The sequence below is a fragment of the Diorhabda sublineata genome, chromosome 7 (genome assembly GCF_026230105.1).
Source record: "Diorhabda sublineata isolate icDioSubl1.1 chromosome 7, icDioSubl1.1, whole genome shotgun sequence".
NCBI lineage: Eukaryota > Metazoa > Arthropoda > Insecta > Coleoptera > Chrysomelidae > Diorhabda > Diorhabda sublineata.
In genome coordinates, this window is record NC_079480.1 from 8,377,550 (window position 1) to 8,402,117 (window position 24,568).

The 24,568-nt window shown below is 32.5% G+C and overlaps 1 protein-coding gene across 1 annotated transcript in view; it reads right to left on the bottom strand.

The window, feature by feature from the left end:
- LOC130446774 (connectin-like) overlaps positions 1–24,568 on the bottom strand; it is a 776,872-nt gene that overhangs the window by 583,536 nt on the left and 168,768 nt on the right. Inside the window, exon 3 of the mRNA XM_056783223.1 lies at positions 2,943–3,031. The gene's annotated coding sequence lies outside the window, so the exon portion shown is untranslated. The remainder of the gene's footprint in view (positions 1–2,942; positions 3,032–24,568) is intronic.

Genomic DNA, 24,568 nt, shown 5'->3' on the forward strand with positions numbered 1-24,568 from the left:
ATGCAAACTGACAATTTATAATAAAAGTGTAGAACAGGTTATGTCTTTTAAATATTTAGGGGTTAACATCACGAGCAATAGGAACTTGAAACAAGAAGTCAAAACGCAAACAACAGCAGCATCTAGGATAACAGGATAAATTTTTAAATATCGAAAGCAAAACACGGATATATAAAACTTGTGTCAGACCAGTAATGACATACGCCATAGAAACGAGGGCGGAGACTGCAACTACTAAACGGCTTCTTAGAACAACCGAGATGAAGACATTACGCTCAATCACAGGGAAAACACTAAGGGACAGAATAAGGAGCAATGAAATCAGAAGAATGTGTGACGTTCCGGATATAGTGAGATGGGCCAGACCTAGAAGAAGAGCATGGAGAGATCATGTCAATAGAATGAACAACGATCGACTGGCGAAAATCGCAAAGGAAGAGAGACCCAATACAAGTAGACCGCCTGGAAGACCACCAAAGCGCTGGTATGAGAGCTGGTCCTCGCAGTCACAACTCAGGCTGCCTCTTTGAAAACACAAGACACAGTCTTAAAATAAGAAGAAGAAGATTAGAACCACACCATGATTTGATGGTGATTATATCACTAGATATGGTCCTATGAAGTGCAGTGAGATCAGGGTTGCTCCAAAAGAAACTATTGTCATCTGCAAATAGACATATTTCACTACTTATCTGTTGATAGGCGATGTCGTTTATAAACAGAAGAAACAAAATAGGGCCTAGTACTTAGCCTTGTGGCACTCCACATTCTATTGGCTTGCAAGAAGACATTTTTGTATCAACCCTTACAAACTGACTTCATGATTAACAGAATCGAAAGCCTGAGAAAAATCACAAAAAGTTGCTGCAGTGAAGTGATGGCTGTTTAGGCTAAAGTAGACTTTATTTAAGCTGGGGAATATAGCAACATTTGTGCATTTGTTACTTAAATACCCAAATTGAATAGGGTAGTAAGTATTTTATATTGAAACAGAAATGATTAAAGCTTATGTTTGACTAATCTTTCTATGATCTTAGATAACGTGGAAAGGAGTGCAATTGGGAGATGATTCGATGCTTGATTTTTATCTCCTCCTTTATGCAAAGGTATAATTATAGCTGTCTCAAGGCAATTGAGAGAAGTACTATTTTTAAATTAAGCGGTCATTAAAGTGGTAAGGTGTTTTAATGTGCAATTGGGCAGACTCGAAAACATATTTAATGTAAGTCTTCAATTTCAGATGAGTTTTTATTTTTGTCAATGTCAATTATTGTACTGCGAAGCTTTGTTATATAAGTTAGCACTAGCATCAGGGAGATATGGAAGCGATTCATTGGAAGGAGTTATAGAATTTGATAAATTTCTGGCTACATTCACAAAGTAATGATTGGGGTTATCAGATGGAGTAGAGATTATGCTCTAATAAGAAGCCTTATTTCTCAGATCAATCCTAATGGACCATGTTTCTTTGGAAACATTACGAGATTTTGCAAATCTCCTATTATAATGAATATCTTTGGCAGCTTTTGATAAATTTTTCTTTATAGTTTCACGTAATTTTTGGATGAAATACTGTCCCAGAATTTTCTTAGGTGAGATCAAGATCGCATGTTCTTTGCAAATATACCAATAAAAAAATAAATAAACCAATAAGTGTATGTATTGAAATATCATATGATGTATCCACGGATGACTAAGAGATCTGAGAGCTTCTGTTGATAAATACAAATTCGTTATCAGTCGATCGCTCCAACATCGTCTATAATACTTACAAATAATGACAGATAAAATATAAAACTATCAAGGAAATAATTTTGTTATATACTTCAAGCATTTAAGACAGATTGAAGCTAGAAAATATTGAATTCCTGAATTTAATGGTTCAGGAATCGGCAACGTATGGCTCGCGAGACCCATGCGGATCTTTTAAAGTGAAGTTCTGGCTCTCTAATTCCATACGACAAATTTACTAATTAATTATCAAAACTAATTAAGAATCGTTAAGAATTTGAAAACATATTTCAGATACTTAATTTCTCAATAGATTGCATTGCAATTTCAACTAATGTTTTATTCTTCAAGGAAAGTCGTGACCATGATTATCTCTTTTCGAATAATATTCAGTTCACTCAATCTAGACTCTAGATTGTTGTCAGTCACTCATCGCCAGATGGTACGATCGGCAAATTGCCTTTTCGTTAATCAATCTCTTCAATTCCACAGAATGTAAAGCAAATTCGTTCCAGAATTGCCTCAGATAAAATGGTTTCAATAACATTAAGATACTAGCATGTCTATGTATTTATTCTAATTGCAATCAGCATTGCACACATCTTGTTTATCCAGATTTCATTGTTCTCAAGATATTTGAAATTTATTTTCTATGTTTACCTAGTACTTTCGAATATTCCTCTTAAATTACTATAGACTGTAATTTGCTTACAGTTTATTTTCAATTGCTTCCTTTGACCATATCATTAAACTTTTAAATACTTTAAATCAATTGATTTCCATCACAAATTCCTAAACACGATTGAAATTCCGTCGTGTCACGGTCGTTCCGTTCCCTTTATCCTATTTTCCAATAATGAATCTGGTGTTTGAGATTCCCTTTTCATTTCCCTATTTCTCTTAAAACAATTTTGCATACTTAAGGAATATATTTAGTAAGTAAATCTATATTTTCCAAACAGTTATTTCCTTTCAATTTTTTAGTTGTATTACATTTTTCTTCACAAAAAATATTATTATTAGTTAAGAATAATCAGTGATATTCAATCCAATGAACATAAACAGTACATGAAAATTTATCACAATAAGCTGAATAGCACCAAAATTCCTAGAAATGTATCGTCTTCACTAACTAACCATGAATATGTTTCAGCATAACAAAAAAATAACTAGTAGTTTCAAACTGAGAATAATTATTCATCTGAACTCACCTCAAACGCCACCTAGTATAAGAACCAGCTTGCTTCGCGATTTATTCAATGCTGTAGATGTAGCTTTGATTACTTTTTGTTCTAGTTCACTGAAAGAAAAGAGGACAAGTATGTGATATTTGAAAAAGTTTGTTTATAAGTAAAGGAACATTCTATTTCAAAAAAACTTTGCAAACAGTATATTCTGTATATTTTAAGTATGTTATAATCTGTTCATCATTAATTGTGTCTGAATCTAATACATTTAAAATAACTTAAACAAACATCGAAGGAATATTTTTTTGGCATGCAATTAACTTTTCTAAATTTTACGAATATTGATATTTTTTTAAAAATTGATTATTTGGATAGATAAATAGATATATAACGGGGTTGTTTATGCACCGCGACCTAAAAGATCTAATGTGTTATATCATTGACACAATCGGACTAGACATATATGCTACAGCTTTCGTAAGTTCCAGATGATTGATAAATGATATTATTTGTGACAACTTTAGTGATGTTATTTCTCCGTTTTCGATGTCGCTCGACACAGAAGCTTGCTGTGTTGATGTTTCACCCTCTTTTCCACAACCTGTTGTTTACTTTTATACTGTCAAGGGGTTCATTCAAGTCACAATGTCTCATCAGAATCTACGCGAGAATGCGTAAGTTATTCCAGCTTGAATCTCTATTTATTTATTAGAATGTCCAAAATGGGATGAAGAATATAATTCGACACATTTAGTGGGATGATATTAATAAACAGGTAGACAGTTCCAAGAAGTCTCGAATTTCAATGTTTATGTTTCGACAAAAAATGACAATGTGCTTTGCTTCATTTTTACAATTGAAATTCTAGTAGTGAGATTACACGAGATCGAAGAATTAAATATAAAAATCCGCTAATCTTGGGTCAGAGATATATCAGAGTTTTAGAATATAGCTTGAAACAGTTATGTTTGAACTAGAATTAACTGCGACACGAAGATATAAATTTGCATCATTTGCGGTATTAAATTAATAGAGAAAACTTAAGAATGCAAGTGGAGGGAACCAGTTGCTTTTCTCCTATATCTATTACTCCATTGTAAGTAAAGTTGTTAGACTTTGGTGTTATTATTTTATTAATAATATTAGATGAATTGAAAAAAGATAAAATTGTATTTTCCGTCGAAGTGACATACATAATTACCCCAGCATATAGTAATGAACTCTCCGATTGTATGGTAGAAAATTTTGCATAAGTATTCGTTGCTTGATTTGCAGAAACCAGTTGGCTAAGACTGCTACGGCACAAGGGACGGAAGCCAAAGATTAGCTTCAACTTGAAAATACCTTCATCTATTTATTTCAGATACCACTTGGCCCTACTTAAGTTAAAATATAATATTCCATATAAAACCCCCTGAGAACCCAAGCTTCACACATACATATGTCCTTCCCTCTAATAATATTCAATCCGCGCGCGCCAAAAATTTGCCAATAAGTTCTCTATATTTGAGATTCAGACGGCTAGCTCATAAGTTAGCTCAAGGCTAAAACTGGTAGTGTTAGTGTCAAAGGCGATCTAGTTGGTTAACATATTGTGTTTCATTTATGTTATATTGATTTTTATATTTTTTTCCAGCTTTTCATTTCCTCGATGAAATTCCAAGAAATATGCAATTTGAGGCCTTGATTTGTAGCGTGGCAGATTGACTCCACTTTTGGCCAATGAAAGAATAACCACCCTTCCCTCATCCTTCTTTTGATAATGGCTTTAAACTGTCGAAACGTCCGTAACATACTCGAAGAAAGAATGCGATTAAATTAGCTCTCACTTCATAGACTTTGTTTTCCAACAAACATTTAGAACACTACAAAAGTTAAACTTCGAATATGTTCGATTTCTTGTAAACTATTTCTTGGGTGTATTACAATATTACTTGTTCGTGACTTACTCCCTTTAATTTTTAAGAAGAGATCAATGTAAGGTTAATATATCGGGAATTCTTACCGATTTTTCAGCTTATAGAGGAAGATATTCAAGGTAAGTTTGCAATCCCAGTTCAACACCACGGGTAGATTTTGTCATAACATTATAATCAATACCATAATAGATAAGAAAAATGCATGGGTGAGCTCTACAGAGTATTTGGAATTCATTTCACGTAATCGTTTGAAATTATGAATTCCAGTCTCAAGATAGGAATTTAATTTTGCCATTATAAGGGATTATTAAGATTATGCTTCTATTCTTTGGTTCATTTACAATAAAATACATTACATCACATTGCAATGTTATCGGATGTAATTTCCACATTTCAATATTTGTAAGAATTGGGGAATTAGTCTTGTGCAATCATATTTCGACATTTGGTTTTGGCAAATAGGAATCATACGAGGTCTATCAATTGAATAACGAGACTGCGCACCTGGAGGGCGCCCTAGACGAGTGGGGTATTTAGATAACTTATCTATGTGATAAGAGAAGCAACGTATCAATCTCAAATTTCTCGTTAAATTGGAAAAAACTACGACTTAGTGCTTCAAATTGTTGCAAGATGCCTATGTAAGCACTTTAGTGAGGGCCGAGAGAGCAAATCAAAATTTAAGGCAATTTTGATCGTTTTTTTTTTTCGACATTAACGGTATCGTACTAACTTAATGGGTTCCAAAGGTTTAGACTGTCAACCAGAATTACTATTTGTCAGTTTTGGAAACCCTGTGAGAACGAGTAAAAAACGGCCCAAATTGTGGAAGAACAACTGTGGATTGTTCCCCAACACAATACACCTGCCCATAACGCGTTCTCTGTGAAGCAGTATTTGGCCAGTAAGCGCACTCCAGTGCTCGAACATTCGCCGTACTCACCAAATTTGGCACCGCGCGACTTTTTTTTGTTTCTGAAGATAAAATCTGCTTTGAAAGGAACCCGATTCGAGTCGATGGAAGCGGTAAAGTAAAAAACGACCTAGAAGCACTCACCAAAGAAGACTTCCAGCACTGCTTCGACCAGTTGCACTATAGTAGCTTATAAATTGTTAGAAATGCTAATACCGTTCAGCTCTCAGCACTTCTTTGACTAAATTCAATAATGAAACATGAAAATTTTTCGTGATCAAGTAATTTTTCATACAACTTTTCATGATGAAGAAAAAAGCCGTTGACCATTTGTTCAATTATTTTCTCTCGCATATCGTTGTCTGAGAATTCTAATAGGGTAAAACACCAGTGATTGATCGTCAACCATTGCTTGAACACTTTCGAAAAAAAATGTGATAAATAAATTTAGAAATATAATCCCCTCAAGTCTTTTTTCACACATTACTGCGCAAAACGTTCACTAGTTATATCGATCTTGTTTAGTTCAACTTAAACCACGTGTTAAGAAGCTTTATAGGAATTTAACGGTATAAAAAGCTGAGCTTAAAAAAAATAAATTTCAAGATATACTCTTACGAAATTCTTTTTATTCATTTGAAATGCGCTCTATATACCCATGCCTGCTTTACAAATCCATTAGCAGATAATTCACTGGCTGATTTTCGTAAGACCGATTTTCGCCCAGATTTTCGACCGATAAGACGATTTTCGGCCATTTTTAAAATGGAAATATCCTTCCAATAATAAAAAAAATATTCATTGAGCACTAGCACGTACCCACTTCTCAATAGCTTTATTATTCTTGTTTACATTAGCAGGTACGTAATTTTATAAAGGGGCGGTTAATATCGATACATTTTATGGTCGAAAAAGTAAATCGATAAAGTAAATTTTGGTATATTTGTGGGGAATTTATGGAGAAATCGCAAGCCAGGTCATTTTCCGAAAATGTGAAAAAAGCCTATTTCAAATATTTTGGTAGTTTAATTGGAGACCAAGACAAACAGTGGGCCCTTCATGCGGGCTGTGTTAGTTACAGCGCGTCATTAGTGTAATGGATGAATGGGAAGAATGCCTTTTGCAATTCCAAGCGAGTTGAATGATTTAGCACGTGATTTGTTGTTATCTGACATTTTTTATTGAATTTTTTTTTAAATAAATATTATTGAATCTTGAGATGTAACATAAAAACCTCACGTGTTATAATTATTTTTCTCATATTTCCGTATTTGTATAGGTCCATTTTATCACAATATGTTCTTGAGTTATTAGAAAAAAAAATGATTTTCTTGACACCTTCCCTCACTTGAACGTCAGCAGATATGGTTCCAGCAGGATGGTGCCCCATGTCACAGCAGATAGTTGATTCAATGGAAGGATAAAATGTAGTCAATATGTATGGAGTAAATTCAATTTTAGCGTTATTGTGTACTATGTGAAAAAACCTTAAATAGGTCGATTATTATTTTTAAATTGAAAATTTACAGTATGAAAATATTAACACCCTCCAGCACCCTCTCAAAAGGGGGTCGTATGGCAACTTGTTGGAAAGGGATTTCAGTCCTCTGTTCAACAATATAAGGTTTTTCAATTTTGGTGCAATCGTTACTGAGAAAATTCATTTTCAAGATGTAGCCGATTTTGGAATTATCGTACATTTTGTATGATCTCAAGGGTTATTTTGTTAGTTTCTTGCGTTATCATAACTCTTAAATCAGCAATATTGTCTGGTCTATTGAAATATACCTTAGAAATAATCTGTTATTCTCGTATCTGTTCTGTTAAACAGCAGGAACGTAATCTTTGAGAATACTAAAATATTAGTCAAAAAGCCAAATAAACAATTTATATGAATCTAGTATGCTGCTGTCATTTAGATATTTAAGATTACTCAAAGACGTGTATATAATTTAATTATGACTCATTTTTCCGAGACTCAAAGAATAGACATTTAATTATGATTGGCTGTTGTAATACAACAAGATTTCTAAAGGAGGTTTATGAAATGTTCAATAATAAATACCCGGATCAACATGTTTCGTAGTTGACAGTTAAAAAGCAGTGACAAAATTGAAAATAATTTTCCTGAAACTGGATATGTGAAAAATATTGAAAAACCAGGAGAAAATTCTCACTGGATGCGTGAGACTCACACTCAATATTATATAAAAGTCAACGTTTGGGCTGGTATCATTAACAATAGAATTGTTTACCCCTATTTTTTTTGAGGGCACAGTTAATGATGCTTCTTAGAGCCTACATTATAAAGATTTTTCCTGATGCTAATACAGTCAGAAATTCTTTAAAAGAGATTTTTCCCGCTAGGTGAATTGGAAAACGTGGAACGATCGAATGACCAGCTAAATTCCCCGATTTAACTCCTCTCATTCACTTCGTATGGGATTATTTGAAATGTAAAATATATTTCAATAGACCAGACAATATTGCTGATTTGAGAGTTACGATAATGAAAGAAATGAAGAGGTTATACAAAATGTTGTATGAGAATTCAAAAATTCTGGATTCTTGTCAATAAGTAAATAGTGGTCATTCTGAACATTCAATTTAATTGTAAGTACATTAAAAAACATATTCTAAATATTATTATCTCCATTCCACGTAAAGTTTTGTGATAGAGACATTATCAAAATTTTACATCTTAGAAATTAATTTTCTGTTATGATTGCAAAAAATGAAAAAACTTTATCTTGTCAGAGGACTGAAATCCCTTTCCAACAAGGTGCCATACGATCCTCTTTCTTATTTAAAAGTTTTCGAGGGGTTGTTTATAATTCAGAGGGAGTGCTGGAAGGGGATAATATTTTCATAGTGTCAATTGAGGTATAAATATCGCTCAAATTGTATTTATGAAGTACATATGGATCGCGTTGTAGAATATATGGGGTGGGTAACTCTAAGTGAATAATATAAATGTTCGCTAACTCTGTTGATTTGTTTTTTTTTTTTTTGAATGAATACAATCAAAAAGTCCTTAACCGGAAAACGTTCACGCTACCTGCGTATATGAAATTTAGATCGTCCTCATCATCAATGCAAACTCTAACACCTGTGTAAGGTTTATGGTATGTAAAGATGTCCTGTTTTTGTTTCGAGAACGTAATACACATCTTTTTGAAAATCTCCTTGTCTGAATTTCTGTATAATCTTCTGGTTTAACAGATTCGTGGTATTCATGGATTATATCTTATGCTAATTTTTTCAATATTTTTTTTTTGGATTATTATTATCCTAAGTATATATCACTTAAGCATATCTCTACTACATCCACACCCCCTTTTGTTCCTCAATAAAAAGTGATTATGGCCACTTAGTCACAGTCAATATCTGTGTGTTGTGTAGTTATAGAGGGTATCCCACAACGAGTTAAAACTATCTGTATATTGCAAAATACTTATAGTAAATCATGAAAATTTCTACGTTTGGGTTTTCGGATCTTTTTAACTAAAATATTCTCAAAGATGGTCGACTTCCGGTAAAACTGGAATACTTTTGTATTTTTTTCCAAACATGTATACTTTTTCAGTTATTAGATTCGGAGGCAAAAAATCCGTTATCCAGATATTAAATATTTTCTGTGAATTTTTAGAAATGCAGGTGTGATCTAAATTTTATTTTGACACGTTGATTCAAGTACTAAGAAATAAAAAAGTATTTTTCTTTACTTAGTCAAGGTCTATGAAGAAATCAAATTAAATTGTATTTACTAATCCTATTTCAGCATTAAGTGGTATCCGAGATATTTGAGGTTTTGAATTATTATTATTTTTTTTAACAAGTTTTAATTTTTAATTTAATTATATAACGAATAATATTAATTAATAACGAGCATTAGAATAGAAAAAACCGGTTGGTTCTTCTAAAAATTAGAAAAATTTTATATTTATGAAATTAAATATTGAACAATTTTTATACACACTCTGTATAGAACGAAATATTTTACAAAATAGATTCAAATACGTCTGACCTTGCTAAAAGTGATCGAATAGAAAGCATTTTCATATCTTCAAGGGTAACCTCGTGAAAAAATAATTTATAAGGGTCAATTTTTTTACAAAAAAATCTCCTCAAAAAGAATGCTTTTCTCGAAAAAAGTTTTCAGACAAAAGTATACTAAAATATTACGTAAACTTCAAAAATGTGTTTCTACAGGGAGTTCTTTTTAAAATAACAAAGTTAAGAACCGGAAGTCGGTCATCTTATTTTAGATAAAAATATCGTATCCGAAAACCCAAACGTAGAAATTTTTATGATTTTACTATGAGTATTTTGCCATATACAGATAATTTCAACTCGTCGTGGAACACCCTGTATAGATAACATGAAGTAATATGTGATAATGTATGTAAACTGATGAATATCATTTCGTACCTTCACAAGTACTTGATAGTAGTGAAGACACATAGTATTAGTATGTAACTAACAAAAATATCCATCGAGTTGGTTTCCTTTATATATTTTCATTTGGAGGATATTATATGACTTATGACTTCGCGTTAGCGAGTACAAATATTTCCATACCATTTCACACTGGGTATTTGGCACATATTCTAGTTTCCATTAACAGTCATATACTCACCTGGAGAGAATTTTCTATAAATTTCTTAAAAACTGTTCTTATAGTTGTTAACTCATCGATTTTCCTTCAATCCGAGTGATTTTATATATTTTTGAATTAAAGACTCTGTAGAACGATGAATCTTTGCAGAGATTTTGTTTTTTCACAATTTTCAATGCCACAGCCATCTCCTAAATTCAATCTAAACTTCGTACCTATGATCCTCATCGTAAACTACAGCCTATTCTTATAATTCCCTGTATATTTATCTTTTATCTGAGAAATTATACTTTACTCCAATGATATATTCCATCCCCACTTTCCGAACCAATTGAATATTCATCGAGCGATTTCTAAGATTTTATAACTTACTTGTATGATGGGGTACAAGAAACCCCAAGTAACTGAATGATGTGGTGCTTATACGTTTCAACACAACTGCAGAATAAGAGAAAAAAACGTTGGTTAAAACAATTTTCAAAAAAAACTGAAACTCCAAAAGCAGTGGTGAGGGTGAGAATATTAAAATCAACTACTGAAAAATATTAATTGGAAATCATAAAGTCATGTAATACGAACTTTTTGAATAGACAAATTACTTCAAACTTTCTTCTACATACATAAATAACTCCAGTTAAAAACCATTCCAATTTATTTTTTAGCTACTCTTTCCCATTTGCCTCGGTTCGTAAAAATTAAGCATTCAGATTAGAACTCGTCAGTCGAGATTTGTTTTCGTTTTTGCGGCTCCATTTTTCAAATTTCTGCTCATTCATTACGATCAATAAATCCAGTATTAAAATTTAGAGGAAATTTTAAAAGTACAATTTGAATACGAACGAACAAACAACCCGAAAGAGATTCTCTAATTGATAGGAATGAATATTTCATTTGTTTTTAGGGTAATATAAACCGAAAGGGACGACTAAACTGACACATGCTGACCTGCTATAATTTATTTAAAAATAAAAAGGAATGTAAGAGGAACCAGATGAGTTATGAATTTATGAACATCATCTGGATTACGTTACTATATAGATTAGATAGATCGTTCTTATAATTTTAGGTATATTGTCTTTTCTGATTAATAGAAGATGAATAATGAAATATTTCAATTTTCTCTTCACTTTTCGATATGTTAACAATTTTATTTTATTTATATGATTCAGCTTGCCGTATGAATAAACAAATTTTCGAATTGTTCATTATTAAAAAATTTTGTGAAATTGGGGCTTGAAGGCTTGAATGATAAGAATTTTCAATCATTTTCATATGATTGAAGGCTGATCAATTTTTTCAATCTACGTACATTATGATATAAGACAAGAAATTTGTTTGTTCACAATTTTTTGTGATTAAGAATTAGAGAGGATTCAGAGTGAAATATTCACTATTTTTCTACTGCACTACAAGGATATATTGAAAAATTCTGAGTCTACTATAGATCCTAACAAAATATTTTATTAATCAACATATTCTCCTCTTAATTGGATACATTTATTACAACTTACCTGCACCGTCTCTAGACCTTTAAAAAAAATGTTTCTTTTTGCTCCTCAAACCATACCTCCACAGCTTTTATTACCTGCTCGTTGGAAGAAAATTTATTACTTTTTAAATTTTTTCCAATTGAGGAAAGAGATGATAGTCAGACGGAGCCAAATCTAGTGGAAAAGGGAGATGTTCTAGGAATTCAAACCCTAAATCACGAAATGATTGCGTGGCAACATGAGATTTGTGTGCAGGGACGTTGTCTTGCAAAGGCAAAACACCTTCGGATAGCTTTCTGCTTCTTTCCTCTCTAATTTTTCTCGTAGAGTGGTCAGTAATGTCGAATAGTAATCTCTAGTTATTGTTCTACCCGTATCCAAAAAATCAATCATAATTACTCTATGAAAATCCCAAAAAAACTGAAGCAGATTTTTAGACATGAAATTTCTTAAGTCTTGGAGAACCAGAGTGACGCCATTCCATCGATTGTTGCTTTGTTTCTGGATTGTAGAAATGTACCCAAGTTACATCCATAGTAACATAGTACCATTGCACGCATTTGGTCAGCATTCAAACATTCGGGGATCCATTTTGCAGCAATTTTTCTCTTGTTCAAATTGACGTGAACTATATGATGAACGCAATAGTATGAAATATTCAGTGCTTCAGTTATCCGTTTTAGTCCAATTCGACGGTCTGAAAAAATCATGTCATGAACTGCATCGATATTTTCGGGGACTGACACAGAAACTGGCCTTCCCAATCGGTCATCATCTTCAATGAAAAATTTACCTCTTTTGAAGCTTGCAGTCCAATTTTTCACGGTCGCATACAAAGAACATTGATCACCAAGTGTATTAAGAGTATCTGTAAATCTGCTTACCCTTTTAAATACAGGTACTTGATGATGGATCGATACTCCAATTTTTCGATTTTCACAATTTCGGTGGACATGTTTTTTCTTCTAATTTATTGCGCAACTCTGGTTTACTTTTTTGACATCAAACTTTACACTGACACTTCTAATAAGTTATTATTCGTTGCTATGGTAACGCAATATTCTGTTTATGCATACATCCTCGTAAGCTGTACTTGCACGCTACGACGAACTGGATTTTTTTAGAGAATGTAATGCCGAGTTTACACGAATTAAGTAGCTAAAGCAATTTACCAAAGCCAGTAACCAAAATTTAAGTCCGGTTTTTTAACGAGTGTCTACATTTTGATAAGTATTTCGATTTAGTAGTCATTTATTACTGTGTAATTACACATGGCTGAAAAATACGTGCAGCAATACAGTATTGTATATTATGGGTTGCATACTTTCGATTGACATAGAATTAATCTATCAACCACACCGGTAAAATGTCGAAAAAAAAATTTTTTTTAAATTAAATAGAAATATCCTGGACTGAAATTTGCTAGCTATATGCGATATATTTTTTGATATATTAAATTACATAAGAAATATATTTGATCCATTAACCAACAGGGTGAAGGTCGTTTTATATCGGAATCCTATACTATAACGTGTACTGTAAGTACAGTCATAGTCCATATATTTGGATATCAACAGCCTACGCTGCTTCTGCTCCACGCTAATGCGCGTCCATAGGTCTTCATGGTTATATGAAGTGTACTGGTCAAATTGAAGTTGAATTATTCCTAGTATAGTACGGATAATGTCATCACGTTACTTCCATACACACAAAAAAAAACATCTCGACGGAGGAAGCGACTAATTAAGAGACAAAGCGGAGGACTTACTTCTTGCCATAGTTCGAGGGATTCTGGGAAATAAGATTCATTTAACTTGTTAAACATTGAGATACTTGTGCTTAAGCATCTGTTGATTACTTCCAATTTTCTCAGTGTTATTTTTACCATTCACCATCACAAATTATATATTCCTCAAGAAAGACAAGATATCCAACAAGAAGGAAAGAGAAAACCTCCGTTAAGCAGAAGGAAAACCTCTATTTCATTTAGTTTGACCTGATTATTTGAATACTTTTCTTAGAAACTCCTCGTTAGATCAAACTCTCATCTGTAGGAAAGTGCCTGGATGTATATTAATAGTTACATGTACCAGCAATCATTGTAAATATCGACAAAATCCTGAGATTAAACTTAAAGTACTAAGTATCCAATTTTAGAATAGCGGAATTGATCTTCCATCCCTTTCCCCTGTTCTCTGTAATTATGACTAATAATATGAAGATATTTGTGGCCCATAAACCTGAAACTCAACAGTCAATGTACATCAAGCCTACAAAGAGTAAGCTTAAATCAACAATAAAACCAACCAACCAATTTAATCCAGCCAATTGACAAGTAAAAAGATGCAACACTCAAGGAAAATTTAGCTACTCAAAACTCGATTGAATGATTCTCTACTTCAAATAACGCAGCTAGAACTATGTTGTTTATGTAAACAACTTATAAATTTCATTTAGTGTGAACCTACAAATTAAAATTTCATCTCTCACCACTTATTCTGGATGTAGGAATGTGATGATCCAGTAATAGGGCGAATCTTCATTAATTTAATCATTATTAAAGCTTATGACGAGAGCCGTCTCCAAAAGTATTATATTCTAAAACTGGATTAAAGAAGAATTGAACATTTGTTAGCCGGGATAGAAAGAGTTTTCAGTTTATTTTTATAATTTATCATTTGGTTCGCAAAGATTCCTTGGTTTCAATTGAATCGGTAGAATTTATTAAATCTCAACTCAGTATTGTTGACTTTGAATCAGTCTGGAATACTTGTCTAGTATCACCCTTAAAATTTAATTTTCTTGTTTCACAACATATCTGTTGACAATTGAAATCAAAACAATGAAACAAAGCAATTTAGAATATGAAGGATGAAATAATATCCAGAAGTTAATTAATTCATCCCATATATTGTTTGAATTTTACAAAATTAAACGTAAAATCAGTACCTAATAGTGTACTCGTCTATTTAAGATTATTACTCATTTTGAAACTTCTCTGTTGAATATCAATTAGACAATTCTTTATTTAGAGAGAAACATCTAATTCTAATTTAAAATAGGTAATTTCTATTATGCGGAAAGTAACTTTAGCTGTTGTTTATTAATGTTATCATATCTCCGATATTGTTCCATCTGTCAAACTTACTGCAAGTTCCTTCGGGCAGGTAATTGAATAAACTGTAGTCATTCATAGCTTTGGATGAAAAGGAAGCCTTGTAGTGCACTTTGTACGAAACAACAATTGAGAACTACATTCAATTGATGTTGCTTAGTTCGAACGATTAACTAGGGCATGCACAACTTTGAACTTGTGTGAAGTTACGGCCCTTAATCTTGACAGCATACAATTGTGAATTTCAGTCATTCGGAATATTCAAGATCTAGAAATTTGCATATGTGGTTGCATAATCACAATAATAACGATGGAATATACTTGGATCCAACTTGAGCGTTTGTTCAATCTTGAAAATTGAATATTAAGTCGATTGAATTGAATAAACCAAATATCAATTACCACCTATCAAAGCACTCGAGTAATTTCACTCCAACATTACATAATATCTAATCGTGATAAGATCAAATGTTTAATTGAAAAAGAACGAAAATCGGAATGCCGAAAGGCTGTATTCTTGCGTTGTTTCCATTCTACTATAGAGTGAAATTATATATCTCTATAGTTGATAAGCCTTCTTATCGTTTCTTATACAAGTTTTCCATCAATCTATCGAGCAAACACAGGCGTTATATCCATCAATATTCTCAATGCAGATTTCAACGTGTTTCATAGGATAACAAAACAAAGTATAATCGTCTTGTGCCTAATTGTATTCTTCCCCAGTATGTTTTCACATCCATGTTTGTCGGAGCTGAACCAAGTTTTGAAAATACAAAAAAAAACAATGGAAACAGCGTATACTCCGTGGAGAAATAAATACTTTTGTAAACTGAAGCATTTAAATAACATTTTCTGTAATTTAAGCTTCATAATAAATGACTTCGAATTCTTATTGAATATGCAGCTTCATGTATTACGATACTCACCTCGTATTTGTTGATATCGAAAAGGCCGTTGAAAACGCTTTTTGATACATCGACGAAATCTGACATCAGCAATGTTTATGTTCAAGCTATTTAGAACATATACAGAAAGTCAAAAGGTGTAGTCAAATTGGTAAATACCCTTTTAAAACCATTTTCAGAAAATTTGAATACAAGGGTGCAGTTCATCAGTCCGAGTAGCTGGAGAGCTGAAGACAAGGAGGATGCAGATTATATGCTTAGAAAGTTGGACGACGAATATGCAAAATGGGGTTTGGATATGAATAAACAGAATATCTGTAGGGTTAGTCGATATAGAAAAATCAAATACTTAGGAAGCATAATTTCGGAAGATGGAACAACAGAAGAAGATATAAGAAATAGAGTGCAACAAGGGCAAACAGCTACACTGAACTCTGAACTCATTGCTGTGGTCAGAAAAATTAACTCAAACAATTAAATGACAATATACAACCTATTTTAACGTATGGATGTGAGCGCTGGCAACTAAAAGATGAACAGGAGAAAAATAAAGAGGCTGTGGAAATGGACTCCCAAGAAGATCTTACAGGATATCCAGAACAGAGCATATACGACGAAGAACAGGTAGAGTTTACACGACTTGAGAGAGAATACAGGCTAAGCAATTGTTCTGGTAAGAACATGTAATTAGGATGGAGCATAACAGTTGGACGAAGAAAGCATTGATGTATCAATGGCTCGCAATTGCAAGGTGTAACTACTGAATAGTTTCGATGTTATTACGTCTCATTAGAGCAGTTTAATTCAATTAAATATTCGTTGAGGCATTAGCCAGGAAAGTAGTTGTTTTCCCCCTTGAAGAACGGCGGAATATATTTTCGGAATATTGATTTTTGAAATTATTTCGGAAGTGAATAGTAGAAATCCTTTATTTTGATTATTTGGCTACACACACACACCAATTCAGACAGAAATGGTTGTATTATATGTTTCGAATATCACATCGTAATTTGAACTGTTTTGGAACGAGAGAATAATTGAGAATCGTTACTGAAACTTTAGACATATCATAAATTTTTGAAATATTTATTGCTTATGTGAGCTGTCGATGTAATCACAATATTATGTTATCGCTGGGAGCTTCGATATTTTCAATAAATCTTTATAATTCTTTTCACAAAACATCCACTAATGGAATTTGACTGCTTCTTTCCAAAATCAGTTTAATTTCTGTTTTATCTCAATAGATTGTGTCTAGAATGTTCAAACTTTCGCTCTTAATTCAATGATAAAATTGAAGTTCTGATGACACTTTCTGAATGACATTATACTATAAAAACTTTTCAAAACCACCATCATTTCTATATTGAGTGTGAGTATTATTAGGAGTAATAAATTCCTAGACAATAGCTGTTATTTTTGCCGAAATGGAAATTTTTATATTCACCATTATTTCACAATCACATCCCATTCAAACTGTTTACTGTTTGAACGAATAATTGAATGGATTATCATAGTCTCGGTTACTGAGAATTATTCCTCGAAGTGTGTGAGACATTAATACTCATAATAGGGGAGTAGACGCGAGGATTTGAAGATTTACTCGAGCGTGGCAGATTAATACATATGAATACCGAATATTAACAAGACAACAAGAGCAACTCTAGGCTCCTTCCTTTGTTAAGCCTATCTTAATATCGGATGCCACTCTTTTTCGATCGCTCGAAGTCACCATACATAAACCGGTTGCTCGCCACATCGTGTTGCAGAGAAAAGCAAATAAATATATCGATTATCCTAACTTGCCGTGGTAATAGCAGTACGTTTTCAAATTAAACGGATCATTTACTCAGTGCTTTAAGTTTGCTACTGAAAAAAAATGCCACGGATGTGCTGGGTTGATGAATGTTCTACTAGAGAAGGGATAAACATATTTCGATTTTATTGTCCGAAAGAGGAATTCGGGTAAGTAACTTATTTTTTGAATGTGAATAGTAAATAAACAAATATGTTACTGAATGTTTATGTTACATTTCGAATTTTGTGTAATATTTTTATTCTTGTGACCATCTAGAAGTGAAGTTTTTACTAATATTTATAGATGTCACCGTTGGAAACAGGCCGGAACAATAGATACTACTTGAAAAACTGAATAAAATAAGTTTTAGTGTTATGGGTGTTTCTTAGATCATGGATCCAATACACCAATATTGACAATTACACTGTCTGACGCGCGTTTCGATAACCAAATTATTGTCTTCGGAGACTGAAGTTAAACTAAAATCTAATAACATGTTTTATACTAAATTTTTCCACCAATAAACCTTCTCCCGCGAAAATTAATTCCAGCGGAAAAAAACTCCTTGGCGGGAATCTTCACATTCATTCTTTGACTACTGAACTACATAGTGAGAATTTATTCTTTGTTCCTATTCAAACTACCCTTACATTAAGCAATTCCATTGCTTTCAAATTTCACATTAAGAATATTTATGTCATGATTGTGTTTGGCAGCGTGATCGGCAATACCATATTTCAAATGAGCTATGTGCTCTTTAAGCCTGACAATAACGAATCTCTCAGTCTGCCCAATATACTTTCTATCACAATCACCACAGCTAATTTCATATATACCACTCTTTTCCAAATTTGTTATTTTATCCTTGAGATTACCCAAGAATTGTTTTAATGCATTTTTGGATTTATAAACCAATTCACGCCCAACTCTGTTAAATATTCCTTCTAATCCCTTTGCATAAACAGGATTGAAAGGTACCAAAGCAAATTTTTCTTGTTTTTCATTTAGAATTTGAAAAAAGTGGTTTCACATCAAGATTTCTTCAACCTAGGACGAGAAATGAATCTATATACCGGAATAAATAATATAATGCACCTAAATTAGGATTGCCTAGATTTTTTTGTGTTGGGAAGTAACTCGGAAATTCAATACCAATTTAATTTTGTAGTCTCCAAAAAATTATTTACTGTGCACTATTGTGGTAAGATTGAGTTCTGCTCAGTATAGCTTCTGCTTTTGTACGAGAATATAAAGATATCGATGTACGAATGGTAACTAGTGATAATTTTTATGCTTTGATTTATATTACTATCTACGCATTGAAAAATTTCTAGTTTACAACATTCTTGTACCACCTGTATAATGTGAAATGATAAAAATATTGAAATTGAAAGAAGTAGCTGCTATTTTTTAGAGCTTAAGACATATTCTAATTCTAAATGCTCTGGAGATCTTAATTTAATTTCAAGTAATATCGTAGAATATAACAAACAATTAGAAATACTCTTTGTTGAAAATTTGAATCAATTCAGAGGTAACGAAAATGTCGGAATGACAACAACTTCAAAAGTTATTTAAAAATGTGCCATTTCTGCATCCTTGTGGAGAAGTTGTTTCCAAATATTTTTTAAGACTTCATATTAGGCAGTGTATTTATTTTTGATTTGACTTTGCAAACCGAAATATAAAACATAGTTATGTTAGTTAAAAATCGATGAAACCCAACATCAAATTGAATATTTTACATCTTAATTAATTTTAATCAGCATTATTGACTTCATTTGTTTACATTCCCGTATTTTACTGTTGTAAAAACTCTTTGCTAATTTGAAACAAACTGTATAAATTTTATAAAGGTATGTTTCATGTGTTAAATAATTCATAAATTAGGATAATTTGCAGCTTTGTTATTGTTAATGTTTGTGACTATAAATCTCACACATTATTATTTTTTGTTGAGATTCATCAAATAAACAACTTAAAATTTTCCCCGTTAGTCTCGCAATGCCTACAAAGTATTGAATCACCCCGGTTAGCGAAAATTTTTGTAAGTCTTGTTAATACTCGGTGCTGTGGATGAGAATATTTTGGATTGTGTTGTGGACTTTGGCTATGAATAATTTCCTTATATAAAATTGTTATGAAGATAGCATAACAAATTTGAGCATAACATAAGGAATTTAAAGTAGCAAACGCCGCATTGACTTACTATGACCTACTAATATGATGTAGGGATTGAAACAATCGTTGATAAAATGAGAAACTATGAGAAACTCAAGCGAAGCTGGTTTTTCCAAATCTTCACCTATTCTTCTCTTTAACTCTCTCTCTCTATCTCTCTCTCTCTCAATATCCTTCCATCTAACCATCTCAATATAGTGCTTCTTGACATTCAACGATCTCGTAGTTTTTTCAACATTATCCTAGTCAAAATCATTGCAGCTAATTTTGTGAATAACACCTTGTTCCAAGTCAGTTATTCTATTTTTGAAATAACCTATTAATTGCTTCAGACTATTGTTTCATTAATAGATGAATTTTAAACTTTTCCGTTGAAAATATTTCTAATTCCATTTTGAATGAACAAAACAGAGAAATATTTTCAGAAAAAACACTATCACATACCTATCTAAATTGAAAAGATAAGTTTCTATTTCCCAATTTTATCATTTAAGTCATTGTCCAGATAACACGGAATAGTACAATAATTTTATTGAGTACATTCTGATTATATTTATACAGAAGAGAGTCAAAAAAAATTCAACAAAATAGATTAGGCACTTAGATCATCTGATATATGGACGAGAAAAATTTTGTAATGAGATTAAATCATGCAAAATTCTTGGAAATGGAAGTTTTGGATCAATTTGGAGGTATTGAGATTGTTGTAAGTAAACTTTGAAAGAGATAAAGGATCAATGCTTAATATCAAATTGATTGTGAAAATTTACCTATGAAATAGGTTCTCTTGTTGGATTGCCTTCTCTCAGGAGGATGTTGATTGCCAAGAAAATTTGAAGACCATAATTCTAAGGGTTTCCATAGTGATAGAAGTATCATTGTAGTATGAAAGTCTCGCATTATTATATAAATTCCAACTTAATTCCTTGAATATTTACAATAAACCTACGTCACTTACGAATATTTAAATTTCCTATGAGAGCATTTTCTCCGAATATCTAACGTTGTTAAATAATTGCTTAAATGTCTCATTTCTATTTTCTATTCTTCCGTAGGACCACTCGGTACCGGCAAATCAAGAGACCAGCAATATCCTTCAAGCTCGAACATTTCCAAAACTTAGATTTTCTTACATTTCGGTAAACTTTTGAACTTTTCACTTTCACAAATTTATTATAATGTCAATAATTCATTTGAATTAATTCTGCACTATCAGTCCGAAATGAATCCATATGCAATGAAAAAACTTCTTTAAGATCGCATCAAAAATTTATCGGTATTTGACATTCAAAATTAATTCAAATAACGAGTTCCTCATTTTTCAAATGTCAAATTGAAAACAGCTCGCAATCCGAATTGGCATCGATCATCGAAAAGTAAAAAAAAAAGAGTCTGAGATGAAATTAAATAGGGTGTATAAAAGCACTTTATACTCTAAGTTGAGATTTTCAAGAAGGTTGCATCTGAAGAATATTCAATCATTCGTGAAAATTCATTGGTGAAACAAACACCTACCAGGCCGCTCTGACGTTCTCTTATAAGTATTTTAGACACTATATTTCGAGTTAAGAACAGTTTAGAGTTACTTGCTTGCTAGACAGATAATAAAAGCTGCCAAAGATATTTATTATAATAGGAGACTCGCCAATTCTCGTGATGTTTCTAAGGACACATGGTTAATTGTGAATGATCTTAGAAATAAAGCTTTTTCATCGAGCATAATCTCCACTTCATCTGATAACCTCAATAATTACATTGTGAACGTAGCCAAAAATTTAACAAAATCTATAACTCCTTCTCATGAATTGCTTCCATATCTCCTTGATGCTAATGCTAACTTACATAGTTTCTTTTTTGTGTCCGTAGCTTAAGCAGAGATTCACAGTACATCAATAATAAATACTCATGTGGAACTGATGGACTTACATCAAAAATGTTTTCAAGGCTGCTCAATTGCACATTAAATCACCTCACCAATTCAATTAACGTTTCATTTCAAACTGGCACTTTTCTCAATTGCCTTGAAACAGCTGTAATTATACCTCTGCATAAATAAGGATAAAAATCAATCATCGATTTATAGCCCAATTGCACTCCTTCCCACATTATCAAAAATCATAGAAAGATTGGTCAAAAAGAGGCTTTTATCATTTCTGTTGGAATACAAAATACTTACTACCCATCAATTTGGATTTTTAAGTAACGAATGCACAAATGATGCTACATTCTCCTTCCTAAATAATGTCTACTCTAGCCTAAACAGCCACCACTCCGCTGCAACAAAGTTTTATGATTTTTTTAAGGAATTTGATTATGTTAATCATAATATTTTAATCAACAAATTGCAGTACTTTACTTTCAGGGGAACACCTCTCGCATGGTTTAAGTCATACCTTACAAACAAAAGGCAGCTTGTAAGGGTTGATACAACAATGTCTTCTTGCAAGCCAATAGAATGTTGAGTGCCTTAATGCTCAGTACTAGGCCCTATTTCTCTTGGAGCAACCTTGATCTCACGGCACTTCATATCAGGACCATGTCTAGTGTCCTAATCACCCTTAAATCATGGTGCGATTCTAATCTTCGCTACATCAACGTTTCTAAAACCAAAGTTTTTGCATTGCCTTTTCATCAAATAACACCACCATTTACGTCTGTAAAATTCTTAGGGCTTGTTATAGAACATTTCTGGAAATGGGAGTTACATACTGCTGCTGAAAACTGAATGTCCTCCTTCTTTGCGCTAAGATCAGTTTCCAAAGAACTGAACTTATCCATCTCCTTAACAGTCTATTATGGCCTTATTGAGTTGCACCTCCGATATACCCTTCCTTCTGGGGTATATGTAGTGCGACTCAATTTGAGGGAATCTTCAAATTACAAAAGAAGGCTGTTAGATATTTATATGGACGAAACACACACCGCACACCGCGCCCTTCTGCAGGGACTTCTTTAAAAGATTGAAAATTCTTACCCTTCCTTCCTCATTTATCTTTGAATCCGTTTGCCTAATTCGTAAACACGCTTTTCCAATTTCAGAAAGATCGTTGTTGTTATCTACCTATTCCACGTACAAAATTAGTTCAGGGCTCAATATTTTATAATGCTATAAAATGCATAATCACTTGCCAATTGTGATCAAAGCGTTATCATCTTTACCCGCATTCCATTGAAAGTTCATTTTATTTGTAACTTTAATTATTTTTATGCTTGTTTTCTAGTTTTTACAAACTTTTCTCTACGAATTGTAACAATATTTTGACAATAAATTCTCTTCTCACTCTCTCTCTCTCTCTCTCCCTCTCTTACTCTTCCATACAATATTTCCTTATGTTTCACCCAACCAAATATAAAAACAATAAAAACTGATGAGTATTGAGAAACAGAACGTAGGATTCAGACATAAGAGAGAGAGACAGAGAGAGAGAGAGAGAGAATTTTAATCGAAATAAATAGATAATTGAACCATTGTAATATAGGTAATATGCAGTGTGATAAAATATTTACTGAATTATTTTTCATTGTATCAATGTCTTGCTGCAAACTAATTCTATTTCAATTAGAATATCACATACCCTTCAGGCGTTGAGACAAGCAGTGATAAGTTTTGGCTTGGTTAGTATGCTACTGTAGTAGCTTTAGTAAGATCGTGTCTACTCTAGATTTTGAACAACATTTTGAAATTTTGTGTCAGGTTGGAGGAATACCTAAGGAAGCTCACGAAAAGTTACATGCTGTCTAGTTCTATGACCCAAAAACATTCAGATTTCTCAATGGAAAACTGGTAACTGATTCCGCAATAAAAAGGGAAAGTCTATCGAAGTCGAACATGAAGATTATGGTCATTGTTTTCTTTGATTGTGAGGGGTACTGTAACTTTTCGAAAACTATATAAGACAAAAAGTGTAACGATTGAAATCGATCTCAACGCGATATTTTACCAGAATGTATAGGTGTGGGCACAAAAAATCCCTACAAACTATTTGTTGCAATTTAATAATTTGTGCTTTACTGTATAAAACAATTGGTACTACACTATGAGTATAATTACATACATTTTATAAAATTGAATCAGCACCAAGTCGACTCGCTTTACTGATTTTGTTTTTGAATGTTGCATTAACATACGAAATACTGAATCTAGCGTTTACCAGAGTTTGCTTAGAAAAATATTCTTCCATTTTTCATGTGTAATTACTTTCCAATCTATCGAATATACATGTCGTTTAAAATTCCACCAAAAACATTCAAATGACCTCAGATGAGGCACATTGGGAATATTCGTAGAGTTCTCAATAAACAGTTCTGCAAAAGCTCCCACAACGTCATTTTCATAATGAGTTATGAGTTATGAGTTAACGACCACGCCCAATACCTAACTGAACTGAACACACTGTGTACACTACCACTACACCAGCAGTCACAATTACACTGTCTGACGCGCGTTTCGATAACCAAGTTATCATCTCCAGAGACTGAAGGTGAAATGAACTTTTTTTTTTATTATTCCCCGGTTAACTCCCGTCAAATTTGGAATGTGAATCGTCGTCGATCATGATTTCTAAGTCTTTAGCGGGCGACAACTAGTTGACAATGAGACTTAAGATTCTATTTTTGTCCTATTTGTTGCTTCTTAGAATGTTTAGGTGCTTATTTTCTTAATTTTTGAACCACAGTCTATCTCATAACGTCGATAGATCATATAAAT